General features: G+C 34.5%; 1 long non-coding RNA gene and 3 pseudogenes across 2 annotated transcripts; 3 read left to right on the top strand and 1 right to left on the bottom strand.

Moving 5' to 3' along the window:
• The first annotated feature begins 332 nt into the window (after nt 1–332).
• Nucleotides 333–2,462, top strand: LOC132637349 (receptor-like protein Cf-9 homolog; annotated as a pseudogene).
• Nucleotides 2,463–3,687: 1,225 nt separating this feature from the next.
• LOC132637350 (receptor-like protein Cf-9) lies at nt 3,688–6,479 on the top strand (annotated as a pseudogene).
• A 484-nt stretch (nt 6,480–6,963) lies between these two features.
• On the top strand, nt 6,964–9,797 carry LOC132635730 (receptor-like protein Cf-9; annotated as a pseudogene).
• A 6,280-nt stretch (nt 9,798–16,077) lies between these two features.
• On the bottom strand, nt 16,078–21,908 carry LOC132635731 (uncharacterized). Of its 2 annotated transcripts, XR_009580705.1 has the most exons (4): nt 21,721–21,908; nt 17,442–19,232; nt 16,525–16,597; nt 16,078–16,308 (listed from the first exon to the last, which is right to left on the bottom strand). It is a non-coding gene; the product is annotated as an uncharacterized LOC132635731 (long non-coding RNA). The 2 variants fall into 2 exon arrangements; XR_009580704.1 differs by lacking the exon at nt 16,525–16,597.
• Nucleotides 21,909–22,907: the final 999 nt, after the last annotated feature.

Consider the following 22,907-nt stretch of genomic DNA (forward strand, 5'->3'; position numbering starts at 1 on the left):
ATAGAACAAGTCTAATCCAAGCTCTGATACCAATTGATACAATAATCAAAACGAAAATGAAGAAAAAAGGACAAGAAAGTAAAGGATAGATAATTTGACACAACAAAAGACCCAAATTGGCAACCAAAGTTCTTAGATTAACTGACCTCTAATTTAGGAACTCAAGAGCATCAAACTCTTAGGATGACCAATAAGGATTTGACACCCTAATAACCAATCCTCTCACAAGTTTACAATCTCAAGCTTAGCAAGCTCTCAACACTCAAAAGAGTTTTACAACTTCAAAATATAAATCATCCACATAGTCTAAGTCTTCCATGAAGAAGAAGAGAATGTGCCCCAATGATCAAGCCCTTGCTCTTCTTAAATTCAAGCACATGTTTACTATAAATGCTTCTGGTAATTCTGATTGTTTCGACAGTACATTAGGACAATGGATTAATTCATATCCGAAAACACTATCATGGAACAAGAGCACAAATTGTTGCTCATGGGATGGAGTTCGTTGTGAGAAGACGACTGGACAAGTGATTGAGCTTAACCTCACTTGCAGCCAACTTCAAGGCAAGTTTGATTCTAACAGTAGCCTCTTTCAACTCTCCAATCTCAAAAGGCTTGATTTGTCTTTTAATAATTTTTCTGGGTCGTTCATTTCGCCTAAATTTGGGGAGTTTTCTAGTTTGACGCATCTTGATTTGTCAAATTCAAGTTTTTCTGGTCTAATCCCTTCTGAAATCTCTCATCTTTCCAAATTATACGTTCTTCGTATCTGGAATGTTTTCCCATATGAGCTTAGAATTGAACCTCACAATTTTGAACTGCTCCTTAAGAACTTGACCCAATTAAGAGAGCTTGACCTTATCTCTGTGAACATCTCCTCCACCATTCCTCTAAATTTCTCTTCTTTTTTAACAACTCTATGGCTTTCTAACACACAGTTATTTGATATATTTCCCGAAAGAGTTTTCCACCTTTCCAACTTGGAATCTCTTCATTTAGCAGCCAATCCCCAGCTCACTGTTGGGTTTCCCACAACCAAATGGAATAGCAGTGCATCTCTCGTGGAGTTAGCTCTCAGTGGTGTGAATGTTACTGGTTAGATACCTGAATCATTTTGCAATCTAACTTCACTGCTAACATTGTCCATGAGTTTTTCCAATCCCACAGGGCCTTTTCCTAAACCTATATGGAATCTCACTAGCATAGAGTACTTAGATCTTAGCGAAAACAATTTGAATGGCTAAATTGAGTGATTATCTTGTAATCAAAGCTGGACACAACCTGAGATTCTATATCTTTCATCCAATTCCCTAACTGGTCTAATACCTTCTTGTATATTCTCCCTTCATTCACTAATTGATTTAGACTTGAGCAATAACAGGTTCAGTGGCAAAATTCAGGATTCCAAGTCCAAAACATTGGGTATAGTTGTTTTAAAACACAATTAGCTAGAAGGTCCTATTCCAAAGTCACTCCTAAACCAGCAGAGCCTAAAATATCTTCTCCTTTCTCAAAATAATCTCAGGACAGATTGATTCAACTATCTGCAAACCGAAAATAGTGAAAGTGCTAGATTTAGGAAGTAATCATTTAGAGGGAACAATCCCCCAATGTTGGGGTGAGATGAGTGAGCTTTCGATTTTGGATTTAAGCAACAATAGTCTAAGTGGGACAATTAATACAACTTTTAGTATTGAAAACACACTCATGATCATTAAATTGGATGGGAATAAGCTACAGGGGAAAGTGCCACGATCTTTGATCAATTGCAAGTATTTGGAACTCCTTCATTTAGGTAACAATGAGTTGAATGACACATTTCCAAATTGGTTGGGAACCCTACCTGATTTGAAGATTTTAAGTTTGAGATCAAATAAGTTGCATGGCCCTATAAAGATTCAAGGGCTGAAAACTTGTTTGCTCAAATTCGAATAATAGATCTCTCATCCAATGCATTTAGTGGAGAATTACCGGTGAGCCTTTTTGACAATTTCCAAGCTATGAAAATAATTTATGAGAACAGTGGAACCCGAGAGTATGTAGCAGATGCTTCTTATAACACAAGTTCTTTGATAGTGACAACAAAGGGATTGGATTTTGAAGTTCCATATATTTTGACAACAAACATCGTTATCGATCTCTCTAACAATAGATTTGGAGGTTGTATTCGAAGTATTATTGGAGATCTCATTGGGCTTCGTACGTTGAACTTATCTCACAATGGCTTGGAAAGTCATATACCAGCATCACTACAACAACTATCTGTACTTGAATCACTGGATCTCTCATCTAACAAGATTGGCGGAGAAATTCCGCAACAGCTTGCATCCCTCACATCACTTGCAGTCTTAAATCTCTCTCACAATCATCTTGTTGGATGCAACCCCAAAGGAAAACAATTTGATACATTTGAGACGATATATATATATTTATTTATTTATTTTCCTTTTTGTCCTAACTAATCAAAACTTCTAGGAATTTTTGGCTTGTAAGTCAAGGTCTACACCATATAACACTCTTATGCTAACCAATCAAGATTTTAATGGAAATTTTTACTTGAAGTCAAGATACACCAATCACTATTTTTTTTTTAATTTTTGACTTCAAATGTTTTACTCAAGGTCATTACCTAGTGGGTTGTCTCATTCGTTTAAAAAATATATATTTGTTTGGATTTTGTTTTTTTAAAAAAAAGTCTACCCATTTTTTTAAAGGAACCAAACCCGACCACTAGAAAAAAATTACGTCGTGGCAAAAAAAAAAGTCTACTAAAAAAATAGGTAGACTTATCTTTTTAAAGTCGTGTGACATTTTTTAATTAAAAAACAAGTTCTTTAAAAAAATTGTGAGCAAAAAAGGTACATTTGCACTATTTCTGTTGTGGCAAGGGTATATATATGTACTATTTTTTTAACGAGGGACATATCTGCTAGTTGAGGTGTACATTTGCATCTGTTCCATAAATTAAAAATCAACCCATTTCAAGGGCAAAAATCAAAATCCAGCCCATTTGAAGGGCAAACCGTGCAATTAAAAGACAAGAAACAAGCTGGAAACAATATTTGACTAAGTCAACAAACCCAAATAAAGAAGGTGGAAACTTTAACCAAAAGCAGTAAAACAAAAGCTTAACTCATCTCAAAAAAACAACTTGAAGGGTAAAAATCAAAGTCCAACCCATTTGAAGGGTAAAAATCAAAATCTAGCCCATTTGAAGGGCAAACCGTGCAATTAAATGAAAATAATGTTAAACATCTGCCCACAGGGTAACTTTGACCCATACCCGTAAAAAAAGGGATCTAAGAATTTTCTTTGTTTAGAAGGGAAAAGCATAGACGAGACGTTCTCTCTTCTCTTTGTTTGTTTCAATTCTCCCCAGAATTTTCTTTGTTTATAGATATGCTTGTGGCTCTGAAAAAATCTTGGATAGAGCTTCAAAAAAATCTTAGAAATAATAGTCTCCTTTTTTTGTTTGGTTCTGAAATAATAGTCTTCATGAAATAGTCTAAAATTCTACCGAAAATGACTAGGTGACCTTCTTGGAATTGACTACTCCAAAGCTATAGTAGTAACTTTTTCTTTGCTTTATGCTATATATAACTCAATGTTATTGAATAGAGGAGCACAGAGCAAAAAAAATTTGATTTCTTCTCTACCAACTTAATTTTTATAATTTTTAGTATAGAAATGGGTTATCAAAAACTTGCATTGTTTCTGCTATATACACCCTTTCTCAGTCAAGTTGTTTCCTCTTCATCCTTACCTCATTTTGCCCCAATCATCAAGCCCTTGCTCTTCTTCAATTCAAGCACATGTTTACTATAAATGCTTCTGCTAATTCTGACTGTTTCGACAGTACAATAGGCCAATGGATTAATTCATATCCGAAAGCACTATCATGGAACAAGAGCACAGATTGTTGCTCATGGGATGGAGTTCGCTGTGAGAAGACGACTGGACAAGTGATTGAGCTTAACCTCACTTGCAGCCAACTTCAAGGCAAGTTTGATTATAACAGTAGCCTCTTTCAACTCTCCAATCTCAAAAGGCTTGATTTTTCTTTTAATAATTTTTTTGGGTCGTTCATTTCGCCTAAATTTGGTGAGTTTTCTAGTTTGACGCATCTTGATTTGTCAAATTCAAGTTTTTCTGGTCTAATCCCTTCTGAAATCTCTCATCTTTCCAAATTATACGTTCTTCGTATCTGGAATGTTTTCCCATATGAGCTTAGAATTGAACCTCACAATTTTGAACTGCTCCTTAAGAACTTGACCCAATTAAGAGAGCTTGACCTTATCTCTGTGAACATCTCCTCCACCATTCCTCTAAATTTCTCTTCTTTTTTAACAACTCTATGGCTTTCTAACACACAGTTATTTGATATATTTCCCGAAAGAGTTTTCCACCTTTCCAACTTGGAATCTCTTCATTTAGCAGCCAATCCCAGCTCACTGTTGGGTTTCCCACAACCAAATGGAATAGCAGTGCATCTCTCGTGGAGTTAGCTCTCAGTGGTGTGAATGTTACTAGTGAGATACCTGAATCATTTAGCTATCTAACTTCACTGCAAACATTGTCCATGAGTTTTTCCAATCCCACGGGGCCCTTTCCTAAACCTATATGGAATCTCACTAGCATAGAGTACTTAGATCTTAGCGAAAACAACTTGAATGGCCAAATTGAATGATTATCTTGTAATCAAAGCTGGACACAACTTGAGATTCTATATCTTTCATCCAATTCCCTAACTGGTCTAATACCTTCTTCTATATTCTCCCTTCCTTCACTAATTGATTTAGACTTGAGCAATAACAGTTTCAGTGGCAAAATTCAGGATTTCAAGTCCAAAACATTGGGTATAGTTGTTTTAAAACACAATCAGCTGGAAGGTCCTATTCCAAAGTCCCTCCTAAACCAGCAGAGCCTAAAATATCTTCTCCTTTCTCAAAATAATCTCAGGACAGATTGATTCAACTATCTGCAAACTGAAAACAGTGAAAGTGCTAGATTTGGGAAGTAATCATTTGGAGGGAACAATCCCCCAATGTTGGGGTGAGATGAGTGAGCTTTCGATTTTGGATTTAAGCAACAATAGTCTAAGTGGGACAATTAATACAACTTTTAGTATTGAAAACACACTCATGATCATTAAATTGGATGGGAATAAGCTACAGGGGAAAGTGCCACGATCTTTGATCAATTGCAAGTATTTGGAACTCCTTCATTTAGGTAACAATGAGTTGAATGACACATTTCCAAATTGGTTGGGAACCCTACCTGATTTGAAGATTTTAAGTTTGAGATCAAATAAGTTGCATGGCCCTATAAAAGATTCAAGGGCTGAAAACTTGTTTGCTCAAATTCGAATAATACATCTCCCATCCAATGGATTTAGTGGAGAATTACCGGTGAGCCTTTTTGAGAATTTCCAAGCTATGAAAATAATTTATGAGAACTGTGGAACCCGAGAGTATGTAGGAGATGCTTCCTATTACACAAATTCTTTCATAGTGGCAACAAAGGGATTGGATTTTGAACTTCCTTATATTTTGACAACAAATATAGTTATCGATCTCTCTAACAATAGATTTGGAGGTTGTATTCGAAGTATTATTGGAGATCTCATTGGGCTTCGTACGTTGAACTTATCTCACAATGGCTTGGAAGGTCATATACCAGCATCACTACAACAACTATCTGTACATGAATCACTGGATCTCTCATCTAACAAAATTGGCGGAGAAATTCCGCAACAGCTTGCATCCCTCATATCACTTGCAGTCTTAGATCTCTCTCACAATCATCTTGTTGGATGCATCCCAAAAGGAAAACAATTTGATACATTTGAGACGATATATATATATATTTATTTATTTATTTTCCTTTTTGTTCTAACTAATCAAAACTTCTATGAATTTGTGGCTTGTAAGTCAAGGTCTACACCATATCACACTCTTATGCTAACCAATCAAGATTTTAATGGAAATTTTTACTTGAAGTCAAGATACACCAATCACTATTTTTTTTTTTAATTTTTGACTTCAAATGTTTTACTCAAGGTCATTACCTAGTGGGTTGTCTCATTCATTTAAAAATATATATATTTGTTTGGATTTTTTTTTTTAAAAAAAAAAAAAGTCAACCCATTTTTTTAAACGAACCAAACCCGACCATTAGAAAAAAATTACATCGTGGCAAAAAAAAAAGTCTACTAAAAAAATAGGTAGACTTATCTTTTTAAAGTCATGTGACATTTTTTAATTAAAAAACAAGTTCTTTAAAAAAATTGTGAGCAAAAAGGGTACATTTGCACTATTTCTGTTGTGGCAAGGGTATATATATGTACTATTTTTTTAACGAGGGATATATCTGCTAGTTGAGGTGTACATTTGCATCTGTTCCATAAATTAAAAATCAACCCATTTGAAGGGCAAACCGTGCAATTAAAAGACAAGAAACAAGCTGGAAACAATATTTGACTAAGTCAAAAGACCCAAATAAAGAAGGTGGAAATTTAACCAAAAGCAGTAAAACAAAAGCTTAACCCATCTCAAAAAAACAAGTTGAAGGGTAAAAATCAAAGTCCAACCCATTTGAAGGGTAAAAATCAAAATCCAGCCCATTTGAAGGGCAAACCGTGCAATTAAATGAAAATAATGTTAAACATCTGCCCACAGGGTAACTTTGACCCATACCCGTAAAAAAAAGGGATCTAAGAATTTTCCTTATTTAGAAGGGAAAAGCATAGACGAAGTACGTTCTCTCTTCTCTTTGTTTGTTTCAATTCTCCCCAGAATTTTCTTTGTTTATAGATATGCTTGTGGCTCTGAAAAAATCTTGGATAGAGCTTCAAAAAAATCTTAGAAATAATAGTCTCCTTTTTTTGTTTGGTTCTGAAATAATAGTCTTCATGAAATAGTCTAAAATTTTACCGAAAATGACTAGGTGACCTTCTTGGAATTGACTACTCCAAAGCTATAGTAGTAACTTTTTCTTTGCTTTATGCTATATATAACTCAATGTTATTGAATAGAGGAGCACAGAGCAAAAAAAATTTGATTTCTTCTCTACCAACTTAATTTTTATAATTTTTAGTATAGAAATGGGTTATCAAAAACTTGCATTGTTTCTGCTATATACACCCTTTCTCAGTCAAGTTGTTTCCTCTTCATCCTTACCTCATTTTGCCCCAATCATCAAGCCCTTGCTCTTCTTCAATTCAAGCACATGTTTACTATAAATGCTTCTGCTAATTCTGACTGTTTCGACAGTACAATAGGCCAATGGATTAATTCATATCCGAAAGCACTATCATGGAACAAGAGCACAGATTGTTGCTCATGGGATGGAGTTCGCTGTGAGAAGACGACTGGACAAGTGATTGAGCTTAACCTCTCTTGCAGCCAACTTCAAGGCAAGTTTGATTATAACAGTAGCCTCTTTCAACTCTCCAATCTCAAAAGGCTTGATTTGTCTTTTAATAATTTTTCTGGGTCGTTCATTTCGCCTAAATTTGGTGAGTTTTCTAGTTTGACGCATCTTGATTTGTCAAATTCAAATTTTTCTGGTCTAATCCCTTCTGAAATCTCTCATCTTTCCAAATTATACGTTCTTCGTATCTGGAATGTTTTCCCATATGAGCTTAGAATTGAACCTCACAATTTTGAACTGCTCCTTAAGAACTTGACCCAATTAAGAGAGCTTGACCTTATCTCTGTGAACATCTCCTCCACCATTCCTCTAAATTTCTCTTCTTTTTTAACAACTCTATGGCTTTCTAACACACAGTTATTTGATATATTTCCCGAAAGAGTTTTCCACCTTTCCAACTTGGAATCTCTTCATTTAGCAGCCAATCCCCAGCTCAATGTTGGGTTTCCCACAACCAAATGGAATAGCAATGCATCTCTCGTGGAGTTAGCTCTCAATGGTGTGAATGTTACTAGTGAGATACCTGAATCATTTAGCTATCTAACTTCACTGCAAACATTGTCCATGAGTTTTTCCAATCCCACGGGGCCCTTTCCTAAACCTATATGGAATCTCACTAGCATAGAGTACTTAGATCTTAGCGAAAACAACTTGAATGGCCAAATTGAATGATTATCTTATAATCAAAGCTGGACACAACTTGAGATTCTATATCTTTCATCCAATTCCCTAACTGGTCTAATACCTTCTTCTATATTCTCCCTTCCTTCACTAATTGATTTAGACTTGAGCAATAACAGTTTCAGTGGCAAAATTCAAGATTTCAAGTCCAAAACATTGGGTATAGTTGTTTTAAAACACAATCAGCTGGAAGGTCCTATTCCAAAGTCACTCCTAAACCAGCAGAGCCTAAAATATCTTTTCCTTTCTCAAAATAATCTCAGGACAGATTGATTCAACTATCTGCAAACTGAAAACAGTGAAAGTGCTAGATTTAGGAAGTAATCATTTGGAGGGAACAATCCCCCAATGTTGGGGTGAGATGAGTGAGCTTTCAATTTTGGATTTAAGCAACAATAGTCTAAGTGGGACAATTAATACAACTTTTAGTATTGAAAACACACTCATGATCATTAAATTGGATGGGAATAAGCTACAGGGGAAAGTGCCACGATCTTTGATCAATTGCAAGTATTTGGAACTCCTTCATTTAGGTAACAATGAGTTGAATGACACATTTCCAAATTGATTGGGAACCCTACCTGATTTGAAGATTTTAAGTTTGAGATCAAATAAGTTGCATGGCCCTATAAAGATTCAAGGGCTGAAAACTTGTTTGCTCAAATTCGAATAATAGATCTCCCATCCAATGGATTTAGTGGAGAATTACCGGTGAGCCTTTTTGAGAATTTCCAAGCTATGAAAATAATTTATGAGAACAGTGGAACCCGAGAGTATGTAGCAGATGCTTCGTATTACACAAGTTCTTTGATAGTGGCAACAAAGGGATTGGATTTTGAACTTCCTTATATTTTGACAACAAATATAGTTATCGATCTCTCTAACAACAGATTTGGAGGTTGTATTCGAAGTATTATTGGAGATCTCATTGGGCTTCGTACGTTGAACTTATCTCACAATGGCTTGGAAGGTCATATACCAGCATCACTACAACAACTATCTATATTTGAATCACTGGATCTCTCATCTAACAAGATTGGCGGAGAAATTCCGCAACAGCTTGCATCCCTCACATCACTTGCAGTCTTAGATCTCTCTCACAATCATCTTGTTGGATGCATCCCAAAAGGAAAACAATTTGATACATTTGAGTTCATACCAAGGGAATGATGGATTACATGGATTTCCACTCTCAAAATATTGTTGCGGTGATGATGGGGTACCACAAGCGACAACTCCAGTTGAGCTAGATCAAGGAGAAGGAGATTCAGCCATGATCAGTTGGCAAGCGTTTCTCATGGGTTATGGTTGTGGTCTAATTATTTTATTGTCTATAATATACATAATGTTGGCAACCCAAATTCTAGCATGGTTTTCGAGGATGGTTGAAGAATTGGAACATAGAATTATTACGAGAATGAAAAGACACAAGAAAAGAAATTAGTGTGTAACATCCAGGTATTCAACTTGATTTCTATCCTTCAAATATTATTTTTTATTTATCGGTGTGTTTTCTACCTCCTTCATCCTTAAAGCTCTTAATTAACTTTAATTCTCCATTTTTGAAAATTGCAGGATTCAAGTCTAATATATTGCTGGTGATGCAAATATAAGCCTTAATCTTCATAGTTAGTGATTTTTCTGAAGTGTTTGTTACCCTATGAATAAAGACATTTGTTTTCTTCCTTTGAGACTCAAAAAAAATTGTTTTCATTTATTTAAAGTGTTAGATTATTACTAGAGTTAATGGCCTCAACTTGTACAATTCATCCTCATTATAATTAGTTTAGTAATTGGGCTCAAGCATAAAGCCAGTTAATAAATACTTGAGGTTATCTTGACCTTTGGTATTTCTATCTATATATTATAAGCCACAGTTTGGTGGGACGAACACAACACTCAAAAATTGTACAACAAGCAATACAAATTGTACTATAGGGTTGGGCCTAACTCAACACGTGTATCTTTCTTCTGTAATTCAGTCTGCTCAACTTTTGAATACACAATGCGCCCATTCACTCGAAGACACATCTCTGTCTGTGAGTATCTCAGCTTCCTTCTTTTGTTTTCTTTGTACTTCAATCTTTCACTTTGAAATTCTTTTGTTGATGGGTATGTAATTTTTTATCTTTGTTGTACTTGTGATGTCTGGTGAGTTTTACTTATTCTCTTTCTTTCTTCTTTGTTGTACCCCATTTCTTGGTGATGGCATTTTCACCAATCTGATTTAATTTTCTTCATATCTTGGATTTTCTTTTGGTGAATTCTTACATGCAGGTCGGTATTTCTGCTCCTTTTGCTTAGGATTTTTCGGAAAGATACTTGATGTGTGTACTAGAATACATTTCTGTTTTCTGATTGATATCTGGGTGAAAGGTTGCAAGTGAGTTAAATAGAGGAAGAAGAAACCACGTAATGACTTCCTCTCTCAGATTACTTGAAATGAATAATCCAGTTAAAGCCTGAAGCATCTCCATTATGTAATTGGAAATTAAGTTCTCATTCTAATCAGAATCAAGTTACTTAAATTTCTTCCTGAGGCTGCATTGGTGATGAATCATGAATGTTGTTTAGCCCATACATGGAATAAATCTGGTTTAGCTAGAGAATAGTGCATTTATGATCTATTTATATCTACTATATCCATTAAAACACGACAATGTCGTTGCAAATTGAATGTTGAGATGACAGAAAAATACAGAGCTTGGACAGCAAAGACTTTCTATGTCTATGAACTAATTTACATGCCTTTTTTAGCAGCTGGTGACATATAAACTCTGCAATACTTTTGATTCCTAAACTGGCACCTAGAAAGGTACTGCCTAGTTTCTAGGCTCTTTTATTTTTCTTCAAAATCTGCTTAGTTTTCTATTCCTTCTCCAGGTGTTCTGTGTTTTCTGGCATTAGTTTCGAGCTTCTCATAAGTTATGTCAATGCGATCGGAATAGGGATATGGAACTAAGCAAATCATGGTCACACGTAAATAGAATGGAGACTATGTAAACCAGTGATTTCAGAATATATCGGTGAACAGTATGATCTATTGCTGGTAAATGTTTAGCAGCTGCAACTCCATTGCTTCTTTCGGGCACACACGCAGTATGCTTGGTAGAACTTGATATAGTTGAGGTATACACTATGTACTACATTGAATACGTTCATAATGAGAATGTTGAATTACTCTTTAAGTGATTAAATGCTTAATAAATTGCCCACTGCAATCAATATAGTGTGGCCTTTCTTGGTTTGTGTTTCCTAAAGAAGAGTCCAGCAGTAACCGACTTTGATCATATTACTGGAGAATGTCACATCTGAATATATGTAAATGGATATAACCTCATAAGTTGATGAATACTTGGAACATTCAGCAAAAAAGTGGTTCCAGAAGCTTCAGGTTGATAGGGTTCAGATAATGATTAACCAATAACTACAAGGCATTATTTTATCAATTCTCGCATGTGAGCTGGAAAAGTGGTTTCTGCAAGTTATGTCTAGCTTTAAACATTTAGTGCAGCGTCCGTGCTCCAAATTGATGTGGAATATATTTTAGGTTCATTTCCAGTGAAGCAAGATTCATTTCCTTAGGTATTGGAAGGACATGCCTATAATAGTGCTATAAGCTCAGCATGTGTAAGTAGCTTTTGTATGCCTCATGAAAGATTCCACGAAACTGTCCATGTCTATTCCCTTTTGATGTTTTATTGTTTCACTCTCTCCGAAGTAGCATAAAATTCTTATAGATTTTCTGTAGTCGGTATCCTTATATTATTTCCATATTGGGCATTTGTCATTTTGCAGTGTACGAGTATGGCAGAGAATGATGTTCCATGTACAGAGAATGCTAAAAACCCACTCTCCCTGTTCTTTAGAGATATAATCATATAAGGTAGTTGTAAAGTTTTTGCTTTTCCTTTTTCTCTTCTTGGTCATCAATTTACATTCTGGTATGACCGTACGAGCAAGAATTTTAAGGTTTGTCATTTCTTTCCGAGAAGAAATGCGGGATTCTTTATTGCCATAGTAAACAAGATTTTGCTTCTTTTCTTCTCCTTTGAGCGGATTAATTTTTAAATTGAATGAGCTTGGCCAAGAATAGGAAGGATTGCCCTAAATGCTGCTTTAGCTTTAACAGCAGATCCTATTGCACCTCTGTCACCTTTGTTTGATACGACATACAACTACTTTTGTAGTAAAAAGATTCAAAATCTGGAATATCTTGATCTATATTTAGGTGTCAAAGTCTTTAGCTTCTACTTAATACAAGATACGATTTTAAAAGTATTAGCATGTCCTCTTTATGTACCAAAAAATTAACCGCTCAATCTTATACTTCAGAATTTCAAAATGCCACAAACAGTTGGATATATCCAAGAGCTCTTCTCTGCTTTCCATATTTCAACTCATGTATCTGTATGTTCATAGTTGATTAGCGTTTACTTGCTATTGAAAGTCATATAAAACTTATTAGTGTTTACTTGCTATCGAAGGCAATATAAAACTTCCCTAAAGCTGCTGAATTGTTCACCTATGCTGTTGTTTTTGGATGCATGAGTGACTGATGAGGTCGCACTGTAGCTGATATTCATAAAAGAATGATTGGTTAAATAATGCACTTAAAGACACATATGGTGAATCTTTCTAAATCCTCTTTGCAGCTATATCATACAGAAAATTATCCTGCAAGATTGTTGTACTTATCATCATAATGTGTGTTATTCTTGTAGCAACAAGGTGACTTAACAATGTTAAATTTTATTTTATTTTTCCAGTCTTTATTTAGGTTTTGCAAATCTACGGTCTTCGACCGTTTATCAAACAAGCAAATTCTATCTCTTTTCTCCTTTAATTATAACTAAAATGATGATTAAATACATTTTGTTTCGTTGATATTATAATGCAATGATGATCAGAATGTTATTACCCTTTACGGAAACTATAGCTAAACCAGAATGATGTTCCTGTGCACTGCACGGGCATTCCATGCTAGTTCTACTATATTAGAAATGAAATTTGGGGTGGGACGAACACGGTACGAACAAGGTATACAGGTAATATTGCATTTTTAAGTAGGGGCAAATCAGTAATTCCATCATTTCCATAGAGACATATGTACTCACAAAAGTAACACACGTGTACCTCCATCTGTTTTCATCATATAATGGTCTTATTCTCACACTCTTTCATTCCATTCCATTGTCCGCTCTTCAGCTTCTCACATTTCTTCTTCTCCTCCTCTGCTCTCAAATCTCAATGAAGCTCTTCTTTTTGGTGAGTTTTTCTGCAATATCACTGTTGTTCTTGCACTTTTCTGTTTGTAGTTGGAATATGGGTATTCACTCTTCAAATTTTATCCATTTTATTCTATTTATTTTCTGGTTTGACCACTGTTTTGGGGATATTTCTTCGTTTTATTGCAGCTTCTTTTCTGGCAATTTAAATTTGGTGGGTATATGATAGTTTCTATCTTTTGAATGAAATTTCTAGCAAGAAATTGTTCTTGTGTGTCACTTATTATACCTAATTTATTTTACCTTATATTTTCATCAAGGAATTTGGAAATTTACCTAGGGAACATGTGTTGGCGGCTCATTAAAAAAATATTTTATTTGAAAGATAAGGGATGAACTTCATACTACCTAGGTAAAATATAAGAAGTTTTTGTGGTTTAAATTAATTTTACTTATGGAGTTAAGGATAGCTATGATATTTTGTTGATTGGAAGAATAAAGTTATAGTGTATGAAAATATTTTGGTAGATACTTTCTGGCTTCACAGGATCATTGGTACCCTGAGGAAATGACTGCTGGAAGACAGGCCTATTTAATGATATTGAGGTATTCCGTTATTCTATCTTTGAGCTTGCGGGAATAATGTATTACTTGCAGGGTGCTATACGTTTTACGTCTTGAAATTCATATTCTGTTAATTAAACTGAAAAGAAGGCAGTAGTTGAATGAATTGCTAATATAAGATTTTAGGTGCATGTGCATATTAAGTTGTTCAGTTGCACAAACTATTTAGTAAAAACTCTGTATTGATCTGCTTCTAATGACTCATGATGAAAGGAAATTAGACCATTTTATGTACTTGGGGCTGATGTTAGCGACAGAGGAGTTCGACGAACTTGATAAATGAAAGGATGAATTCTGTAGAGAGCAACCTCATTCACTTTTAATCAATAGCCAGATTGATTCGATGTAAGAATAAGTGGGTTGTAAATGTCAAATCCTTGAACTGATGGAATAACATCAAACAAGTACAAGTTTTTCATCCATAATCTTTGTTCTATCTCCTTATCTATTTGTACTTTTCTGTGTTGTATAATCAGTCATATCGCTACAAAACTCAGCTATGATAATGACTGATGTTGATGCCAAATATCTCAATATAATTTTTTTCTTAGTTTGCTTAGGAACTTTGCTCTGCTATTTTTGCTACTTGTGACAAATAAAGCAGCTGTTGTGTTCTTTGGCGTTCTTCCTTTTACCATCACTAGAACTACTTTGTAATTTTTCCTTCATTTGTGTTTTACAATTTTCTTGGCCAAAAAATAATTCCATGCTCAACGTGTTATTTTAAAAGGAGTCCTATGAGAAAACTTAGCAAGTAACGACTTAAATTTCTGATTGTGACTTTGTGAGAAACTTCCTTTCAAGGTCGTTTAATCCGAAAATACAGCAAATGTTATATGCCATTATTCAGTGTCCTAACTCTCTTTTACCATATAATGTGGATCGAAGGGAGTATTGAATTAATCTCTACATTATTTGTCTTTATACATTTTGGTAAAATTAGCCAACTTTGGAGCCACATTTTCGTATTCAGCTGGAGATTTGTTAGATCTTACTAATTACTCTTCTGTTTTAACTTATGTGAAAAAATTAGTTTTTTCGGACGAACTCAGCAGTGGATAATTGTACTAAAAGTATCATGAATTGTACTATGAAGTTGGCTTATCTCACTGGTAATTGGATACATGTCCTGCACCTTCTAATTTAGGAATCCACGTGTATCACTTTAGATTAACTCGGCAATCTCCATTTCGTTCACCCTTATTCTCTTTCTTCTTCATCGTTCTCTACAAACTCTATTTTCTTCCTCGAAGTATCATCAAGTTTTCGGGTGAGTTTCTCAATTTTCTTCCTCTCTTCTTCACTCTCTCAGTGTTAAATTCTGTATTTTTCTGTTGATGCTTTGTCTCTTTTGTTAACTGATGTTCTTCTGCTGCTATATACAAGTTATGAAAAGGTAGGTTATAGGGTTCTTCATCTTTTTTCTTTTTCTCTATTTTCCTCTATTCTGAGGTTTTTTAATGTTACTTCTTTGCGTTCGTGAAGTGTTGCACATATAAATTTCCTTTAGTTTATACTTCTACTTGGAAATTTGAGATTTTTACTTAACGTTTGAAATTGGGGATTTTTAGAGCGAATCCGTCTGTAAGTAAGAGATGGGCCAAACAATTGAAAGCTCCAAATGCACATAGGGCTTTTTTGGGAGTTCAAGTCAAACAAAAGGGCAAAGACGACAAAGAAACGGATGCATGTGATCTATGAGTAGCTCATATTTAGTGGTAAGGAATGAACTCCTCACTTCCCGAGAAAACCATAAGAGTTTTTGCGCTTACTTAATTTTCATATCGGTGGTCATGTTATTTCGTTAACTATTTTATCTCTCTTCCTTCTTAACTCTTTCAATGTCAGAATCTCTGTAGTTTTCCCATTGATCGTCTGTGATGTTCTTCTTCTGCTATATAAGTTGAGAAAGAGTAGATTTGGGATTCTTGACTTCCAATTTGTGCAGCAACATTCCTACATGTGCTGGTTTTAGTGAGTCAATTCTTTTGGCTGATTTGAGATATAGAGTTTTAGCTATTCCGGGTTTTAGGAAGGTGCTTAAAAGTTCATTTCTGCATAACCATCGTCTTAAGCTAAATAGCATGTTCTTAATAGAGTAGAAGAGTACCAGTGATAGATAATAATGATGTTACTCTTAATGTTAAGAAGACACCAGGTCATGGAAATAAGACTTGCTTAACAAAAACGCAATAGCAGAGGAGAAAAGAGAGGCCAACAGAAACTAATCACCACTTGAAGCTTGTCAAGTGGCATAAAGTGTAGCCTATTCCACCGAATGATAAGGGCCGACATTTGCACCGTCCACCACAGCATCAAATGACCATGCTTCTGAAGCCACCTCCTGAAATTACACAAAATTAGCAAAAAAAAAAAAACTTCTCCGTTTATGAAGTTCAATAGTCCATCTCAGTCCAACCATTCTTTTTTTTTTCCTTTTTTTTTCCCCCTGAGCATTACAAATGCTAGCACAGTTGAGCTACAAGTGCGCCGTTGAATAGTCTTTCAAATTTTTTCAGATAAATCTATAGAAATTGTCAGTTGCTAAAAGTAATATTACTTCTATGGTGACAAGTATTTTCTGGTGTCAATCTTTCGAACAAAGTCCAACACAATCATCCATCTTTTCACACCTGGAAAAAAAAAAGATATTCAAGATGATACAAAAATTTTGGTACTATTATATTGAATGGAAAATTACAAATCCTTTAAAGTTTAAACAGAGAGATTTTTTTCAAAAAGAAAGACTACCGAGCGATGGACCTTGAAAGTTATCGAATTGAAGATGGAGTGACGACATATTGACGAGTTTCCAAAATCAGAGCGAGAGAGCCACTAATACTGTTAAGTCCTTTATTTTTCTGAATTCTATTGGCTAATTAATCTTCGAAATGCGTATTTACTACTGTTTTATCTTTAGTCTATCTTGTGATTAGGAGAAGAGACTTGAAGCACAATTGGTGCATAAAACATTATGATCCAGATGAAATCAAATTCACATGAACACTGTAATATGCAGTGATTAAGTTTTGTTTGTTGGTCAACTTTATTTAAAAATTCTATTATCTACACAAAGACTTATTGACTTGTGAACAATGTGAAACTCTTGGTATTTCTTTTCACTTTTTTCGATCGAGTACTACAAAAGCAGTGAGGCGTCAAAAAGAGATCTTCCATTTAAACAATAACTTGCATAAAGACACCTAAAAAATCTGGGATTGGGGTAATGTTTAAAGCCTTAACTGAGATAGACATGAACACACAATTTAGTGATAGAATTGCTAGTGACTGAAAGCCATGTGGATTTGACACTTCAATCAGGAAGGATACAAACAGAACCGTTTGTCTTTAAATGATGTTTATATATTGTAATCAATATTGTTCAGATTAATCAATTAGCAAACTGCTCCACAATTTTAAATTCCGGGGCAAAGAAAAAGATGCAGAAAAACAAAAGTAGAAAACAAAAAGAAATACCTCATCAAACAGACTCTGGAACCAGGTTTGCCGTGAATTCTCACGAAAATTTATCATCTCCTTGATTTGTCTAGCTATGTTAGCTTGAGCTCACAGACCAATTCAAAATAAAAGATTGATGAATGTTTATCTACTAAGACTGCAACAACAACATACCCATATGCGCAAAACCCATATGCAGTGCTTCAATCTCTGTGCAAAAACCATATGCAGTCTCCTTCTTTAGCTGATTTTGATTAGTCGAGATTTCATCACCAAACAGGCTCATTTATAACTGTGCAAATAAAAGCTGCTGCAGTCATCAGCTCTACTAAATAAAACTGTGAGCTGGAACCTTGTGTATTCCAGCATCTAACATTGCTTTTCTCAAGGCAGCAGCATGGTCCCACCTCTCTACCCCAGCATATATGTTTGAGAGTTGCACATATCACCCAGAATAACCCGGTTGCGACTTAAGCAATAGTTGTCCTACTTCATTTCCCAACTCGATAGCTCCATGAAGTCTCATTTGGCTTCAATAAACCGCGCTTCACATCCTCGCGTACCCTCATTTTCTCGAAAAACTTGGCAGCAACCTCAGAGCATCCGTTCATCATGTACCCATGAATCATACGGCATGTGAGAAGACATCGAAAACCCCAAACCCATATCCCTGTTCTTCCCACAAGCATCAAGCATCAAGCATCGCATTATACGAGACAACACACGGTTCAGGAATTTCATCGAACACTTTATGTGCACACCCAAGTTAACCCGCGTGCTAGTACAACCCGATAAAAGACGTACACACATACGGGTCACTCAAGACCCCTCTTCTCAAGACTTGAGAATGGAGCCTATATATGAAGTGTGACCAGGTATTCAACTTGTTATCTATGTACTTTTTTTTTGGTTTGACTTAGCTATTAGCATTTTCATTTAATCATGCTTGTTATATTATCTACTAACATATGCTATAGTCTCTAGAAAGCATTTTCCTCAATCTTTTTTGGTGAATTGTTGAAGCCTTGACTAACCATTATTTTATTTTTCTATGAAAAGGGTCGTCGATGTTTTATAATCTATCCATTTCAATCTTTTTGAATATTTTCTTTTACAAGTATTTATTATCTCATTCAACTCTTCCTAAATTCTTCATTTTTGAGAAATGCAGGTTTCAAGTCTAATAAGTTATTGGGGATGCAAATATAAGCCTTTATCTTTCATTGTTTGTCATGTTTCAGAAGTGTTCGTTACCCTATTAATAAAGACACGTGTTATCTTAAGTTCCCATCATGAACTAGTACATGACCACAAAGCCAAAAAGGGCCACAAACTCTTGTCTTTCTTTCTTTCTTTTTTGTTTGTGAGAAGGGAAACAATCTTGAAAATGAAAAACCTGATCAAGAAATAAAATGAATTTAACGGAAGTTACTAATGAAAGAAAAGTAAAATCGCTATCCATAGGAAAGGCCACAATAGCACGAGGATTAACTAAGCACCTTCGCTATAAAGGGTTAAAAGCAGTTACCTATCAATCCTCAAGAAAAAAAAAAGTCTCAAACTTATAGCAACCAGATTATTTCAAAATGGGTTCAAAGAATATCGGCACTCACTTGTTCTTCCTAAAAGCATCAGCGTTCTCGAAAGGCTTGTCCTTCCCCAACAAGTAATTCATTCCAGTTGGCAGCAGCATTTGGAGTTCCTTCAGTGATCCATTGGTGTGAAGGTGCAGGAATTGGAGTATCGGCGCTCACTTGTTCTTTCTCAGCACTTCCGAGAGAGACTGCTTCGACCTCAGTGGTTGAAACCCTGTGACAGAACATACAACATTATTTACAATCAAACTCTAGCTATTCAAACAAAAAAAAATGACAAAAACAGTCCTTATGTTTTAGGGTAGGTTTAAAATATGCACTTAACAGTTTTGGTCCTTCAAGTTTGCCAAAAGTTGACACTTGTAGTTTCCGCCAAATATGTACCGATATATTTGACAGGAACTATGAGGAAAAAAGGAAATTAGTGGTAACTTACATTTAGAGATACAATTTTGTAGTTTCTGTTATTTTCCAAGTCCAGTGCAGCTTTTTGAGGTTTATTTTTTGCTATTTTTTTTTATATCTTTTTAGTATCTAGTGTAGTGTTTTGTGTTGCATACTTTAGGATTTGATGACACTTTCTTAGTGTTTATAGTTAAATCTTTTTTTACATATTTTCCATCAAATCTTACCGACGGAGTTTGATAAATACTTGACGGAGATTAGTAGTGTACATGACCACACAGCCAAAAAGGGTAAAAAAAAAACTCTTTCTCTTGTTTTCTTTATGAGAAGGAAAACAATCTTGAAAACTAAAAACCTGATAAAGAGATAAATTAAATTTAACAGGTTAATTTCCAGACTGAATGTACTAAAATCATAATCCATAAGAACGGAGACAAAAGCATGAGATTAACCAAGCATCTTCGAACACAAGATTAAAGCATTTTTTCCCCTATAAACATCACAGGCTTCACGATGTTGGAACAAAACCAATGCAAATACAGGATAGAACCAACAACCTGTACCAAAAAAACAGGGCAAAACATTCGCTAATAGGGGGAAAAAGCATTTCTAAATATGAGTGGGCACAAAAAAGAAAACCACTTATGCAGGTTATTTCAGGAAGAATAGTCAATCCCCGCCATATCATTATGGAACATAAAATTGAAACGTACATAGGATTTCAACATAGAATTTCATCAAATGCAAAAGGATAAAAACCTAATCCTCAAGAAAACAAAAAGTTCCAAAAGTTAACAATCAGAAATTTTCAAAATGGGAAAGTCACCTATTTTTGTTTGTGAAACATGAAATTAGCAGAGAAGACGAGCTTATTAAACCATAGAAACCCTATAAATGCAAAAGAAACAAAACTGAAACCCCAGAGAAGCATAAAATTTCAAACTTGAAGCAAACCTCAGAATCTTTATAAATAAAGTTTAAACAAACATTTACCTACATACATTTATCTTGGTTTTCAGTACCAAGATACACCCTTTTCACTTCTTCAATACTTCAAAACATCTCATTTACTATCAAATAAGCTGCAAATCATTGAACTTTAACCAAATGGGGTTTCCTTACTATGCTTTTGAAAGTAAAAAAAATTATCCCTTTTAGCTTTACTGGTTTTAGTGATGAATTACTGCCGGTAATCTGTGTGTGCCCAATTTAAAAGCCGAATTGGTCCCCCAACCTTTCCTTTATGTGAAGTTTGTCCCCTATAAAATTAAAACATATGAGGATCGTGTAAGACATAGGACTTGATCAAATGCAACAGGGTGTCAAAACAGAACCCCCCACAAACAAACCAAAAAGTTCAAACTTCAACAAAGAGTCAGAAAATCTTAAATGCAAAAGGATAAAGAAAACATTATACAACCACTTTCCAAGATGCTATTAGTTATTTTCCCTGTGAAAAATGAAATTAGCAAACAAGACAAGCGTATTAAGCCATCAAATGCAAAAAGGTTAAAAACATAATCCTCAAGGAAACAATAAAGTCTCAAACTTTTAAAAATCATAATTTTCCAAAATGGGTTCAAAGAATAAGTTAACCCATTCACAAAATTCATGAGAAAGTCAGCTATTTTTGTTTGTGACACATCAAATTGCCAAAAAGATCCAAACTTTGAAGCAAAAAGAGCTGTTGAGCAAAAAGCTTCGCCTTTTTCACTTTCAAAATTCAATAATGACAAAAAAAAAAATCTCGTTATACTATCAAACAAAGACATGCAATTAGCACATTTGTAAGGAAGAAAAAAAATTATCTTTAAGCTGCAAATTGTTGAATTTTAACTAAATGGGGTTTATCTAATATGCTTTTTAAACTTTAAAAAAAAAAAAAAAAAAAAAACTTTTTGCTCCTCTGATTTCACTGATGGATGGCTCATTTTCTTGATGATATTATTGCTATGAAACATGAAATAAGCAAACAAAACAAAAAAAAAAAATCTTTAAGCTGCAAATTCTTGAATTTTAACTAAAATGAGGTTTCTTATACCGTGTATATACTATATAAATAATATACTACATATATGCTTTGTATAACAATGTATAAATATTGTATAAACAAAAGACAATAGTTAACAAGCATCCAAATAAGAGTAAAATTGAAGCTCAGAACTGTGATAAGACAAGAAAATAAAGACATCATTTTTCTTTCTTAGTTTTCACCATAAAAATCCCAACTTCTCAGAGAGATTAGTAACCAAACACTAATGAAATTCATCATAAAGGAAAACATTTTTCCTTCATACCAAACACACCCTTGATCTCAGTTGCTGCAACTTCTTGAATTTTAGCCAAATGGGGTTTCTCTAATATGCTTTTGAAACTTCAAAAAAAAAAAAAAAATCCCTTTTTTGGTCGACTGATTTGAGTGATGAATTAGGGGTTCAATAATCAAATTGGGTAATGGGAAATAATCTCCCCTTGGGATAAAGTAGAGAAAAGGACAAAAATGGTCCTAGGTTCAAAATAGTCTAACTATGCACTTAACGGTTTTAATCCTTTAAGTTTGTTACAAGTTAATAAAAATGGTCCTTTAACTATGAGAGTAGGTTCAAAATAGTCCCTTAACTATGAACTTAACGGTTTTGGTCCTTTAAATTTGTCATAAGTTGACAAAATGATCCCTTAACTATGAGAGTTGGTTAAAAATAGTCCCTTAAGTATGCTTAACGGTTTGATAATGTCAGAAAATGGTGTCTCGAAACACAAAGACCGACGGACTCTATCGATTAAAACTGAGGGACTCCATCGACTAAATAAAATACACTAGACTTTAGAAATAAATTAGAAATAGCAGAAACTAAAAAAATTGTCACTACCAAAAACAAGCGAAAAAAATGATGGACGGAAATCGAGGGACACTATTTTTTTTTTAATTTTTATTGTTTTTTACGAAAACCAACGGAAGTCCATCGGTTATTTTTGAGAAAAAATGCGCGGAAACTATTTAAAAAAAAAAAAAAAACACTACATTGGAAGTATTTAGTTTTCTCTAGTTTTCAGTAAAAACGAATCTAGTGTATTTTACTTAGCGAATGGACTCCCTCAATTTTAATCGACATAATCCGTCGGTCTTTATGCTCCGAGACACTATTTTTTGGCATTATCAAGTCTGTAGGTTTTTCCTCAGTTTTTTCCTATAACCAACTAACGTCCGTCGGTTTTGTCCCGAGTTATTTGACCGATCTAGAGTTCTCACTAATTTTTCTCTTTTTTTCATAGTTCTCGTCAAATCTAACAAATAGAGTTCGATGAATATTTTGTCGAGACTAAAACTGTCAACTTATGGCAAACTTAAAGGACCAAAACCATTAAGTGCATAGTTAAGGGACTATTTTGAACCTACTCTCATAGTTAAGGGACCGTTTTTGTTAACTTGTAACAAACTTAAAGGACTAAAACCGTTAAGTGCATAGTTAAGGGACTATTTTGA

The sequence above is a fragment of the Lycium barbarum genome, chromosome 4, assembly GCF_019175385.1.
Source record: "Lycium barbarum isolate Lr01 chromosome 4, ASM1917538v2, whole genome shotgun sequence".
In the NCBI taxonomy this organism is placed as follows: domain Eukaryota; kingdom Viridiplantae; phylum Streptophyta; class Magnoliopsida; order Solanales; family Solanaceae; genus Lycium; species Lycium barbarum.